We start from the raw sequence: 14,660 nt of genomic DNA, 5'->3' as shown, positions 1-14,660 counted from the left end.
TAGCTCCGCTTCCTATGTTATGCTTTTATCTGTACTTAGACATCAAAAATTACAAACCATTAGTGACACCTGCATATCTAGATCCTTCCTCACATCAAAAGTGCACCTCCTGCCACCTCTATTGCTCTTATCTGCAAATGAAAGTATGATCTTTGACTTCTAAGGAAAGCTTTGTTGGAAAAATATCCCAGGCAGCATTCTATATGCACTGTGAATGACTGGCTAGCTGCTGCAAGTGCTACAGAGCATGGAGGTGCTGAAAAGAAAGTGATATCTGTCTGGAAAAAATTCAACTTTGCCTTGCCCAATTGGGAACTTTCTTTTAAGACAAGGCCTGCCTGGGGGTTTTGAGTTGTAGGTTGTTTTGCCTGTCTGTGCTGGGACCTCCTGGTAATCCAAGTTGAAAATGCTTTTCGGATTTCATGATACCACTTGAAACCCATATTTTAAGGCCTCTGTGATGTAAGGCATTACCCTGTTTCTGCACGCCTCATGGCTTTTTTTCATCAAATGCAGCTTCTCTTAATTATGTCCTTGCTTGTTGGACAGACCTCTCTTGAGCTCCCTCTTTCTTCTGGCCTCCTGCAACCTTGTTTTGTGTATGAAAATACAGGGACTGAATTCATAGCCATATTCAGACTGTTTTCTGCTGTTCCTTTCTTTGTCTATGGTGTGTTTGGTCCCTTTAACCTGCTTGGAAGTTATCATAGGCAGGGTCAACCTGCCTGCCTCTTCCTCTTCTGCATGCTCTACCCTCAAAGTATTCCTGCTTCTTTTCTATGCTTGTAGCTTTTTTGTTGTTTGCCAAAGTCAGTGTGGGTTAAAGCTGGAAGAAGTAGTCCAATACTCCCTGCCTCTTAGGCCTGCAGTGATGCTGCCTCTTATAAATTCTCTGGAAGTGTCCTGAACAGCTCTGTGCTGCTCTTCTGAAGGACTTGGCAGTCTCCTCTAGTTCTTGATAATGCTGGCTAAATCTCTCATATATCATTTTATGCCTCCCAATAAACTGAGCATCAAAGGCTTTCTTCACCTTCTCGTAATATCTTTTTTTCTTCCTTCCTTCCTGGGAACGTCAGCAGCATTTCAGTCACTACCTTGGGCCAAGAGCTTACTTGAAGCCATGTGCCTCCTAGATTATACCTGCTGTTCCCTGAAGTGCCCATGCCTTCCCAGCCAGCTAATCCAGTTTTTTGAGACTCTGCCATTACATGTCCCAAGGGATTAACTTCTTACAAGAAGGGCAGGTATTATCACTTTTATTAACAGAACAATTTATTATGCATAAGCATAATAAAAATAAAAGCATAAGCTTTTCTAAGATTGTTATCTAGAGCTGTGTGTTTCTCCTATTGGCTGCACGTATGCAGGTCTGGATGATCAGAGCTGTCCGGTCTGCTTGACCTTTCCAATCTCAGGTTAAAATCTGCTGCTGACAGCCACAAAGCCCATGCTACCTACCAGAGAGTGGTGGTGCGGAGTGGACCACTGTGAATAACACACACATCTTTTCACTCTGATCTTTGCCAGTGCTGCTGCCTGGGTTGGTACATGAAACTCAGGCACAGGGGAATGGCTCATATGTGGCTGTACAAGATGGAGGCAGAGGAGACTCATTGTTTGGGGTAATCTACTCCTGCCCACATCTGTCCTATAACAGGAGCTATGTGTGTAAGCCTCATGGTGAAAGGGTCATCACTCTCTCCCACAACAATTTCTCTCACTCCCCACCAGGATCTGCTCTTGTCTTCTCTATCTTCTCTTGAGTTTTTTCCTTCTTTGGCTAAGGTTAATTAATTTTATTGTTGGATGCTTGGTACATATTTCCTCAGCTCTTTTTCTCTTCACTGCTTTAACACACTTTCTGAGCTCCTGAGTTCTGCATAATCTCTCCATCCATTCCTTCACTTTGTGTGCTGTAGCCTCTGTGGTTTTTTTGTTCTTAGTATGTGAGATATTTTCTTTTTCCACTCAACATGTAAAGCAAAGCTGCACTTTCTCTTTATCCCTGCATGTTTCCTGCTCCCTTCTCTGACTCAGGCCTTTGCAGTCACGTTGCTGCTGCCTGGTGGGCTCTGAAGAGCACAAACTCCTAAGGCAAAACATCTGTTGCCAGGATGCGCTGCCAGGAAGAGGCATAGCTGTATCCTATTGCCTCTCTTGGACCTACCTTCCCACCAAGTGCCGGGTGCATCGGAAACATCAGTTCCTGTCTGCATTGTCTCTGGGAAGCAGACACACATGGGGCAAATAAATGCGGTTCTTTCTGATCAAGAATAAGTGCATTTTCTCTGGCCTTTTTTCCTGCTTCTGTGTGATCTAGTGTTAGCAGCAGCTTTTCCTAAACAAAAACCCTGGAAATACAGAAACCGTCTGTGTCCTCTCAAGAGTCTCCCTGAGTGATGCTTGCTGGGTGTCTGGTCCTGGATGTTTGAGGAGGAGAGCGTTCGTGCTTCTCTTCCATGTTCAAACCCTTTTCTCCTCACTGTCAAATAGACTGGGACAGGAAATCCACCTAATTAATCTTCATTGAATGAATTCCTGTCTCCAGATACCGTTTTCTGTATTTACCTGATGACAAAGTACCCTGTACAATTTCTTAATTACAGACCTGTTCCAAGGGAATTCATTCATTGGAAAAGTGAAGGGGTTAAGAGAAATCCTGAAGAGCAAAGAAGAAGTTTAGGCCAAATCTTTTAATATTGGTGGAGTTATGTTTACTGCAGATCTAGAAAGCTAGGCAGAAGGCTTCAGCTTGTTCACCTATAGGACACACTGCAGAAAATGAAGAGCTGAAGTTAGTGACTGCACCTACACCTCCTCCCAAGGATGTCAACACCATGTCTTCAATGACTCTAGCCATGGCCTTTTCCCTGTCCAGAGAAGAGCAAGCTCCCCTGTTTTCCTGGTGAGGCAGGGAGCCACCAAGCATGCTGCTTGCTTATGTTGTCCACTGCTTGTCCCCAAGGCAGAGAAGTGGACAGTGAGCAAGGCAAGATGGGGACTATGCTGCACTCACGCTTGCCCCAGCAGCTTCTGCATCTGCATGCCAGCACACTGGGTTGGTCTCCTGACATGACAGGAGAGGCTTAGAAGTGACTGAAGGCCCTGAGTGCTTCATGTCCAGGCTAGTGGTCTGTGCCTGACCTTGAGCCAACAAGGCTCCACAGAGGTTAAAGCTCACTCTACACCCCTAACTCACTCCAGAATCTCCAGACCAAATGTTTTTGTCCATCTCTTCTCCTCAATTTGTCCTGTCTGATGGATTTATCCTTCAGAGAATCCCAGCTTTCCTGATACACTTTGAAATTTTTCATCAAGTTTCAGAGAGGCTTTATTGAGGATTTGTGCTATCTTCAAATATACTTTTCATTTTCTATTTTCAGCTTCTTAATGCAGTGGGGGAAAAGCCTCCTCTCTCTTTTCTGCCTTATCACTTTACTGGTCAAAGAGCAGCAGGACAAGAGTTGGTTATTTCCTCCCCCTGATCTATTATTTTCCTCCTACTTGTCTTATGGTGAATTTAAACAATGGATATGTGGAGATAAATCAACACTGACTTGGTCAGCTGAGTGAAGTTGCTGTGGGTGCACTTAACCCTGCTGTCAGCTCTGTCCTGGGGATTTCAAGGACATTGGAAGGTGTTGCCACTGTGTCAGCCCCTGTAGCTCTGCTGTCTGTGCATGGCACAGCTTGGAGGTGAAGCAGGCAGACAAGAGGCCTGAGGTTGTCCCTGGGTACTGCAGAGAAATGGGGCAGGATCTGGGGGTGTCTCTTTTTTCTTGCAGTCCACAGTGACTCATGTTGACTCAGGTGTTGGACTGATGGATGGAGGCCCAGTGCTCCAAATTCCCACTCCTCCACCACACCCATTCCTGCTTTAGTGTCCTGGGACTCTTCCTGCTGATCAGACAAGGGGTCACTCTATTCCCAATGGGTGGCTTTGCCATGGGTCACTTTGTTCCCAAGGCCTTATGTTGCTTATAACAGGATGTTTTTCATATGCAGTTGTTCAAACAGTGCTGGGGCTGGTAACCAGTTGGAGCAGTTTAGGTGAAGGAGGAAAGAAGCCAGAAAGAGAGGGATGGTGCTCCAGCATTATCTAACTACTCCTGCTGACATTAGATGAGAAAGCCATATTAGATGCTCCATGTGATGCTAACGTAGCACCCTCTGGTTAGTAAATGGCTCTTCTCCTTTTGGTCAGTAAAGAAAACCTTAAAAAGTCCACGTCGAGGAATGTGTTTACTGTCTACACAGGATGAGGAGCTCCCTCCCTCCTTCCCTGTGTCACTGCAACACCCTGCTTCCCCCCAAGGGCTCGCCTCCCCGTGCTGGCCAGCCCTGATGCTGCTGTGAGATCTGACAAGATCAGAGTCGAGGTGGTTTGGCTGCAGGCAGAATAATTCTTCCTTTTATGGCAATTCTTCTGTTTCTCCCCCCGACAACGGCTTTTAGATCCCTGCTTAGTAACAGAGGAGGTTTTTCTCCTTCTCTAGAGCCCTCACAACAACGATCTCACCCACGTAGAAACCATCTTGCAAAGAGCCATGCCTCCCAGGTCTCTAGCTGCAAGGAGGTTCCAGCTGTCAGAGAGGTGGAAGGGGTATGTATGAGGGAAATACTCTTCCAGGCTCTTCTACCCATGGCTGCTAGAGTCACTGGTGTAAGGACAGAGGTATGAATCCGATATCTGCTGACTGAGACAAGGAAAGGATTTTCCAAGCCCCTAGATCACTTGGGTGCAATATTTTGCTACTGCTTATAGACCAGGGCAGAATTTGTTGGTAGCTACAGCTAAGATTAAAATTTGTTTTCAGAATATGCTAGTGGTACGTACACCACACCGATATCTATGCTCATTGAGCCAAGGAGGATTCAGCTTCCCATCTGGCAGCGTCTTCACCCTATTTGTTCTTTCACACAATGGTGACGCTCTCCATCAATCTGTCTGCTTCTTCCTCCAGGCTGAGTGGAGATTTTGTGCTATAGATTCCGATTTTTGCATTTAAGCACCCTCCCCTCCACCTCCACCCTAAAATAATACTCATTAAAAAAAAAAAAATCTAACCATGAAGGGATGTGCTCTGCCTACGTAGGACTAGAAAAGCTGTTGTGATTTCAGTTGAATGAAATCATAGATGAGCTGGGGGAAGTCAGGACAAAGGAGCAGATGTGATTCTGCAGAACTTCAGCCCTGTCAGATCTCCCTGGCAGGCACCTGTCCTTGGGGTGGCAGCTATGGGCCAGGCTGTGTGGTGCAGAGACAAGAGGGGTTTCTAGCACAGGAAGGTCATGAGAGTGAAGTCTACAGACAGTAGCTCTGGAGACTGCTGTGCCCTGCAAGGCTGAGATCAGGAGGCTGCTCAGTTCTGATTTGCTGCACCAGTGAAAATGCAGCTTGGCTGCAAGACCCTGCCAAATGTGGGGGCTGCCAGTCTGCTTGCTGGGAGCACTGGTCCAGGAATCATTTCTGAGCTTCAGGGGATAAGAGTGAGGAGGAGTTGCAGGTATCAGGGTTTGGGGAGGTAGTGTAGCTCTCTAATCTGATGCAGACAGATTTAGCTTTAGCACTGACTTGGAGAGAAGGCAGTATGTACTAATTCATCAGCAAGCATGAGATATTCTTTCATGTTACTTGTATATGAGCTCTGGCAAGACCAGAGCTTGAGGGGGAAGGTTGCACAGTGCTTAGGTAGGGCTGTTCCCTGGGGCTTGGATGAGTAGTAAATAGGCTGATCCATTCTGCTGGTTGGCTTGTCCTCCAGGCCAAACTGAAAACTCTGGAGATCTGAGTTTCTATTTATTTGGGCAGCAGCATTTGCTTTGCAAGTTCCCTACCCACACATCACTGCCTGCATGGATGTCCTCTCCTAGCTGTGGAAAGAGACACTGCTGAGTGCAAAGACAGTTTGATGACGTGGTATCTCTGCCAAAAGCTCTATATCAAATAATACCTCCAGCACAGAAGTCAATACCTCTGAACACAGTTTATAGGATTCTGTATGCTGTAACATTTTGCTAAGAATCTGTTCAGATATCTCTGTATAGCACTGCATGAGAGTTACCCTTGGATTCATCTGGGATGGTGTTTCTGTGCCACTTGAAGTGGAACTGAAAGTCGTTTTGCACATAGGTCACTAAAGAAGCACTCACCATGAAAAGGATTCATCTCTGTGACAGTGTCCTAGGATGGCTTGTAAGAGCAGCTGCAGAGGGCAGGCTCCTGGTGTCAAGCGCTGTAATGATGTTGCTCCTTTTTGCTGGTGCTTCCAGGGAACTCACAGATTTCATTACATGGCATTGAACATGGCACCATCTTACATGTGTATGCCATTCCTCCTAACTAGCAGCTTAGAGAATCGCTTTGGGTTTTTTCACCCTGCAAAAATCCAAATTAATGATCTCTATTTAACTCCATCCCAAGGATGACTGGCTTAAATTGCTCCTTCCTCTTGAGCAACAAGTGACTTGAAACAGTGCCAAGCAGTACCCCGCCAGTTAGTCAGCCGCCCATTACTCAACCGTTCATGATTCAGTAGGCTGTCAAACAAACCTCTCTCATCTTTTTCCAGGTCTCTATATTGGCATCCCTTGTTGTCCTCACTGAAATGCAGGGAAGCCCTCTCTGTGGAACGTGGTTGACCCTGGGCACTCCAAATCTGAACCAATTACTAAATGGTAGAGAAAGGAGAGGTGGATTGAATTTGGATCTCAGCATTGCATGCCTCCACACACATGCTCTCTGCATTGAAGCTTTGTAGGGAGTAGTATTTGATTCTGGTCCATATCTGGATTGTGACATCCCTCAGAGGATGTTACACATGTTTTATAGTGGGTGCCACTCAAGAGTATGTTTGCAGTGCCAGTAGGGTGAATATATGGTGATTTTCATGGTGTGGCTGTAAAATGAGTGGGTTTCACATTCCAGGTATTCCATTTTGATCATAGAGGATAGATATGGGGAAACTTCAGAGATGACAAAGCTTTTTAATTATATAGGCAAGCTGGATCAAAACCTCTTATTCTTTTCACAGTGTATAAAAACAAAAGGAATGAAGTATTAAAAGCAGTATGAAACCTAGGTGACAAAAAAGGAAGTGGACTATTGTGGAAAGAAAGAAACCATTAGGTAATAAAGCTCAGAGATACCAAGAAAGAGGTCAGTAAGATTCAGAAAAAAAAATGAAGCTATGCTAGATTTGCTCCGATCCCTTCTGAAGCCCCAGGATTCATGGAAAAGTTTATCAGTAGTTGCATTAACAATAAATCTTTCTTATTCTACCGTGGCTCAGGATTACTCCTAAATGGTTTCATCTTGTACATGGCAAGCTTGAAAAAAAATGATTTGTAGGGTTTCTCATAAGGTTTAGACTTGTCTCATCTAATGTTATACTTAATTAAATACTGTATGGCCAGCTTATAACTAATGGGGACACCAGGCAAGTGAATTGCCTTCTCTCCCTTTTTCTGTTGACTGCAAAGGGATGCAGTGTGGCTGGGTTTCTGGCAGATGAATTTGAGTTCAAATGTCTCCTCTGTGTATGTGTGGTTGCAAAAGGAAGGAGAGGGCTTCTGGGTGGGGGGACCAGAAAAGAGACTGAAAAGAGAGGGTGAATAATAAAAGATTTTTCTGAAGCACTTGGAAATCTCTTACTGCAGGGCCAGGAAAGCTGGCCAGGTGGCCCACACACTTGTGTCTACATCAAACAGGAGGAGGCCAGATGCCACAGCCCATCAGCTCCTGTGCAACATTTTTCACAGTGCTTTGCTCTGGTGCTCAGAGGAGGCCCTAGAAAATACCCCCCAACTCATTCAGAAATGACTGCAGAGGTTTCCTCCATGTCAGGAAAGACAGAGAGGGATAAGGCTCCCAGAGCTGTCCCTGTATGCCTCTCCTCTTCTGTGTCACCCCTCTTGCACACAACGTGCCTTTTGCTGTCAGTGCATGAGGTGCAGGGGGGATTGCAGAATCTCACAGCTTCCTCACTTTCTCTGTGTCTCTCTTCCTCTCTCTCACCACTTATCTCTGTCTCTTTCTCTTTTTCTTCCCTTCCCTTTTCCCTGTTGGCAGCAAAATAATATCTCTGAGCAACATTCACGGTGTATAATTTACAGGCTATAAATAGATCACTGTTATTAACAAAAAAACAATATATGGCATACACATATTTTATTCCCTTTCTAAGCATTAACCAAACCATTTCAGACAGAGACGAACCACTCACTGTGCGAGGTGTATGGCACCCAGCTGATTGCTCACATCTCTTTCTCCTGTGATTTCTCATTCAACATGTTCTACCCCATCTTTTAATCTCCTGCTTTCCTCCAGTTTTTCCTTTCACCTGCCTTTGCCCCCCAACCACAAAGTCCCCTCCTCACCATCTGGAGCCACCACCTGTCTCCACCACTGTGCTCTCTGCTCCTTCCCCCTGTGGTCCCAGCTGTAGCTCCAAGCCTGGCCAACCCAGAGTGAAGCTCCGACTTGACCAGAAAAGCATGAAGGAGAGAGTGGGAGTGAGCAAAACTTAGACACAAAAGTGACCAGGCAGAAGGTCTTGCAGCCAGGAGCCATGTGTAAACCACCAAAACCTAGAGGCTGAACCCAAAATTCAGATTTGTTGAGGTCTCATGCTTCAGACACATACCTCAATTCCCTTACAGCAACGCTTTCTCCTGCACATGGCCTCCTGTGCCATGGACCTGGCTTGGCTGTGTAAGATGGCTGGGTAACCACGACAGAGCATTGTTGCCTCTGCTGCAACCTGCTCCCTGGTGTCTTCCACATTGTAGGTGCCACTGACCTGCCCTAGATCCACAGGAGAGCTCCCCTTCTTGCTCTATAACTCTTCCAGGACCTTCATTTTCTCTCTCTCTGTTTCTTTCTCTCATTCCTTGACCTCTGCAGCTACCAGCGTCTGTGCTTCCCCCAAAACTAGCCACCTCTCCTCAAGACATGGGGGAAATCACGTCAAGGCCGGGCTGTGGTGCCAGGGCTGAGCAGGTGGAGGAGTCAGGGCTGCTGGGGAAGGGGAGAGCGGTTTAATGCTGTGGCCAGAAGTGGCCTTTGGGGACTCCTGGGGACCTGCTGCCATGTGGCAAGGACAGCTGGGAGAGGAAAGGGTAATACGGTAGGCTGACCAGGGCGTAGGAGTAGGGCACAAAACATATTTACAGGCTAATTTCTGCAGGGTAGCTGCTGATGTGGAGGGGTCAATAAAGGCAGTGGAGGTGGATGTTCCCTTTTCAAGACATAAAGGAAGAATGGAGTGATTGGGGCATGGAGGAACAGGACTAGTGGTGCCTTGCATTTCCATATTGCCTTGCATGCTCAGAGATCCCATGGGATGTACACTGCACCGCACAACACCTTTGTTGGCCATCAGGGGCTCGTCATGTATCTTGAACTGAGTGCAGCTCTGGCCCTGCTTCAACGTGACCCCAGGCTTTGCATGACTGGTGTGAGTTTTGCACTGTCTGCAGGTATTCAGGGACCGAGTGGCTCATCTGGAAGATGGCTGAGAAAAAAAAATAAAACAAAAACAAATGAAAAAATAAACAGTTGCATACCCTCTGCTGAGTCACCTGCAGCCCCTGGGACAGATCTGTGACTCAGAGAGGTGCTCACTGTCCCCAGCACCCACTTGTCATCTCAGGGGGTACAGGCAGCTGAGTCACTGTGGTGCAGCCCAGCATCAGATGGCAGGGACATGGGTGGCAGGGACATGGGTGCCCATTCTCTCCATGCCAGAAGACACACTTGGTGCAGCCAGCTGCACCAGGGCAGTGCTGGCATGGGTGGTAGCTGCAGGGAGGCAACTTGAAAGGACAATCCAAGGCAGATGCACAAGCACAGCACAATACTGCATAGTCCTTGGAGGTTTAGGCTATTGTGGATTTTTTTAAAATATTTCATGGAGGCTTGCATGGTCTTAATGGTAGGAACATTGGGGAAGGGTAGTATTTTTATTTTATACATGTATATTTATATATTGCTCTACAGTTGTGTATTGCTCTGAGTTACAAGATTTAGCATCCTGGAGTCTAGCCCTGAGCTGCCTTCCTAGGCTCTTGAATTTTAATGTAGAAAAAAAATCTTGTGGAATAGCTGCCAGAAATAACACATTGACTCACTGTTAACATGGATGACGGTGCTGCTGCTTCTCTCCACCCCCAAACATACTTGCACATGTTCCAAAAGAGAAGAAGCCACAGTCTTGAGGCCAAGCCCTTCATCTTTGCAAGTAGCTATGGAGGGAGAATGACCCTGCTGCTGGGTACTGGGCATGGCAGGAGACCTGGGGACAGACTCCAACCTTCTCCTGAAACCCAGGGCATCAGAGCTATGACATGCACCTTTTTCATCCTATGAACCGAGGCTGGACTCCAAAATGTGTCAAGAGATCTGGGAAGTTTCAGTGGAACCTGTTCAAAGGGTGGTGAAAAATTACACTAAGAACAAATTCAAAAAAGAAAACAAAAGCTCTGATGTTCCAGGCAGCTGTGTGGCAGCTCAGCAGGGCTAGGTCTGGATTCCCTTCTGGAAATTGCCATCGAGATACCCTTTTCCAGCTATCTTAAGATCATTCTGGCCTTTTGACTTGGTATAGATTTCTTGTCTTTTGCATTTAGACAACTGCCTCAGCTTTCAAATGTCAGCTCTGCCTCCTGTATTGCGCTCAGTGAGAAAGAGTTCAGTAAATCTTCGAGGTGGGGGAAAGATATTCAGAAAGCAATAGTGCCCAGGTTCAGAGAAGTGTCCCACCTGTGTCAAGTTTAGACATGCCTTTAACAATTTAGTGATGTATGTTCCTGTGCTGGGCTGTATGTGTGTGCTCTACTTGTGCTTCTGCCTTTCAGATGCCAGGAAAAACTCATCTGGCAGTGTTATACATCATATACCGTTTTCATGCAGAGAGGTTGCTTTATTTGACTAAGGGCAGATATTAATGTGCAGTAAAGATGCCACAGCATCTTCCATTACTGCTCATCACTAGTCTACAGTAACTAATTGTGTGGATGTTAATAGCTCATTGCAGATGGGAGATAAAACATCTCAGTTATCATCACTATGGAGGTGCATTTGCACATCTTTTTCACTGGCCATAGAAGCTTTATGCAGCCAGACTTGCCTCAGTGCCACCATGTGTAACTGCATTTCTGCTAGGGTTAGCAGACCAGGTAGCTTGCAAAAGAGCCTTTTTTGTCCAAAGAAAAGGGAGAGCTCTGCTGACTGCTGGGCTTCTGCAGAGTGATCTGCTGCAGTCACCACGACTCACTAAGCTGCATGATTTAACTGGATTGAAAGCTGTGAGGTTCGTTGAAACCAAATGGCTCCCACCACAGCCTGTCTAAAAGATCCCTAGCTGACTTTACCAGTCTGCCAGTCTTCTCATCTGTGTGTGAGCCCATCCAGCTACACCTTAACTGTCCTACTGGCACATAACAGATGGGTAGATAAAATCCCTTCAGAAAATACAATTAGCTGATGAAAATTAAGAGAACTTTACTGCCTGGAAGCACTAAAAGTAAATCAATAGAAGTCCTAATGTTACAGGTGAGCTATTTTACCTCTGATGGCTGCAGGCCATGCAGGGAGATCATTAACATTCCTGGGTGACAAGTCAACAAATACAGAATTGACAAATTCCAGCCTTGAGCCTTAGTTTTACATCCCAAGAGGTGACATTCAGTTGGGAGCAAGGAGGACTGGGGTCCTTAAGATCTGGGGTATGACCCCACTGTGGAAAGTCAGGGCTATCAACAGCCCCCGTTATAAGATGGAGAAGTGCCTGAGCATCTCTAGCCTGCACGTGGGTCATCTACACAGATTCAGTTATGGTGCTGGAGGAGACCAAGGACCATGCTGTGTCAGGTGCTTTGAGTGGCAGCTCTTGGCAAGACTTTCTAAAAAACACAACCCTCTGGTGCAGATGCAACTCTGAAGTGGGGACAGGACTGTCTCCTCTATCTGCTACAAGGGTTCTAGAGTAAGTTCAGGGCTGGGGGCGCTCCCAGCTCCTGTGGGCTGTTTGGAAGAGGTGATGTGGCACAGAGCAGTCTGGTAGAAAAGCAGTGGTGCCAAAGTCCCTGCCACTGAAACACTGCTGCCACCTGTTTAAAAGTAGAGTTTAAGAGAGCAAGATGTTTTTGTGGGCCTGTGAAGAGAGCAGGATCCTTATTGGGTTGCTTAGAAGAAAACATGGGAAAAGGATTGGAAGAGACAGAAAGGGGTGAGGAGAGAAAGTATGAGAGGGAAGAAAGAACGTGATAGAAATGAGGGTGGAGGGAGGAAGGGAAAGGGAGGAAATAGGGGTGAGAGAAGGAGACAAAGGGAGACAGAACTTTGGGCTGCTTTCTTTCTCCCCTTGCTGAGCTTGGTAAAATCTCTTTTTGAAGCTACCTTTCTCCCAGCAGTGAGGTGCTGGAGAGGTGAGATCATGGGGAAGAGAAAAATGTCAATGTGGGCTGTGGGCACCCTCCACTAGTCCTCCTCTCCTTTTCCTCCTGCCCCAAGAAAAACTCATGGTCAGAGCTGAAGTGGTTGGGTGTACCTCTTTATCCCCAGCAATGGAATTTCCTTGGCTGACACTCATACAGGTAATGACTCCTCCACCCTTCTTCTCCCCGTTGGCTTCATGGTCACCCTTGCTGGGCATTTGTGAGAGCAGAGAGGATCTGAAACACATGGCAGAGGGAGGCCAGTGCAGACATCTTGCAGAAGATGCAAAGTCTGGACATATTTTTTGGACAAACCTTTCATTTCACCACTGGGGTTGCTGAGGTGGCATTGAGGATTCAGGGCTCCTCTGTGGACTGTGAGAAGCTGGCATCCCCATTTGGTTTTTCTCATCAGCGTAAAATTTGGATGTCTCTCCAGAGCTCAGCTAAACCCACTCAGTTCTCTTTCCTGAAAATTTTTTTGTCTGAAATTAGTCTGATGAGAGTGCTTGACGGACACCCTGGGAGTCTCACACCTCCCTTTTGTCACCCCTCCAGATAAAAGCTCCGGCTGCAGCAGAGCAAACTTAACATGTGCACCTCTCCTCCTGGCTGACCATTTATAGGAGCAGGAAGACAGTTCATTCTGTGTTCTAATGGGTCCTTTGACTTCTGGGCTTGGGTTGCTAGTAAAAAGGGGAATTAGATCCAGTTTTTTGATGCCCATGACAAGCCAAAGCACCAACAAGAACATGAGAAATGACTGGCCCATTTCTCACTGGGCACTATAACTGTATGAACTGCAGGTGAAAGGCTCCCAAGCCTCATCACCCTAGTCTGTTTAATGCTTTGATCTAGGGAAGAAACAGTTGAATTTCAGCTAAACAGAGATCTGTCTCTGTACTATGCCCATTTCTTACTGCAAACAGTCACATTGGTAGGTTTCCAGCCAAGATATAGAGCTCATAAATTACTGAGACATCAATAAATGACTCGATGATTTTAGAGTGACTAAAACGAAACATATCTTATTTATGTTAATGAAAATGACTGACATTCCTACCGCCTGTCATCTTGAAGAATCACTAGCTGTTTTGCAGACTACGAACACAGTGATCATTCAGCCACAGCTGAAATGCAGCTACCTCTGGGGTGGAGTGTGACAGATGCTTAATAATATCTGGAAACGCAGCAAAGACATGTACAGAAGAAAACAAAAATAATGCTTTGCATGAAAAACATTATGGAGAATTTGAGGTAGCCTGTGTATAACAACAAACTGGAATCTGATGAGATGCTGAGCTTCTTTTTGGGCGGTGCCTGACAGTGAAATCCCAGGACACAACTGTCAGGAATTTGAGGAGTGCACTCCATCACCACTTAGGGTGGGGTGTCTGCTTGTGAGGAGCTGCATGCTTACTTCATGCATGTAATGATGGCAGATTTGCATTCAAATTAGGCTGAATAAATACCAGTTTGCCCATGGAAAATGCCTGATTTTTACAGGCAGCTCAGCAATTGCAAGTGCTGGTGCAGAGCTGGGCATGTAGAAATGCATGTGCCTCTGGGCTCTGCTTCTGCAAACCTGAATGAGATGTTACGAGCAGGCACTTGGCTTTTCATCTCATTCAAAGCCAGTATGTTATATATCTTCTCTGTCTGCTGTTACTCAGAGCTGTGAAGCAAAGTGCTAGAAAACGACAAGCTTGACGGAGTAATTTAAGAGAGATGTTTATTGGTTTGCTTTCTAGTCACCTTAGTAAAGCTTCAGATTATTGCATGGTTAAACAAAGTTCGGTGCTTGGTGCACGTGCATGAATCACATTGTAGGTACCAGGGTGGAAAGACTTCTCAGTTTCACAGTTTTGTCATTTAAGGTCATGCAGAGCTCTTCATATGAGGTCAGTTAAGTCCCTAGTTATGAAGGCGAGGTTCAGGAGGCATAAATGACTGCAGCACTGTCCAAGTAAAGGCAGATTGGCCATTTTACACCAGCAGAATATGGCTGGGGGATGCAGGTGTTGGAGAAGCAGAACCAGGACATCAGAACTTCAGGGATAAATGGGAATTCATGCAGGGAGGCAAAAGCATCTCCTCTGTGCCTGCCGCTGGGAACTCAAACATGCAGGTAGATGTGAAATGGAGGCTGTGTTTGACCCCTTAGCAGATCACTGGCACAGCTTGCTCACCCTGTATACAGACATCTTATCCAGCTGTGCCCC

Source organism: Columba livia, chromosome 1, assembly GCF_036013475.1.
Source record: "Columba livia isolate bColLiv1 breed racing homer chromosome 1, bColLiv1.pat.W.v2, whole genome shotgun sequence".
Lineage (NCBI taxonomy): Eukaryota > Metazoa > Chordata > Aves > Columbiformes > Columbidae > Columba > Columba livia.
This window is presented reverse-complemented; position numbering follows the sequence as displayed.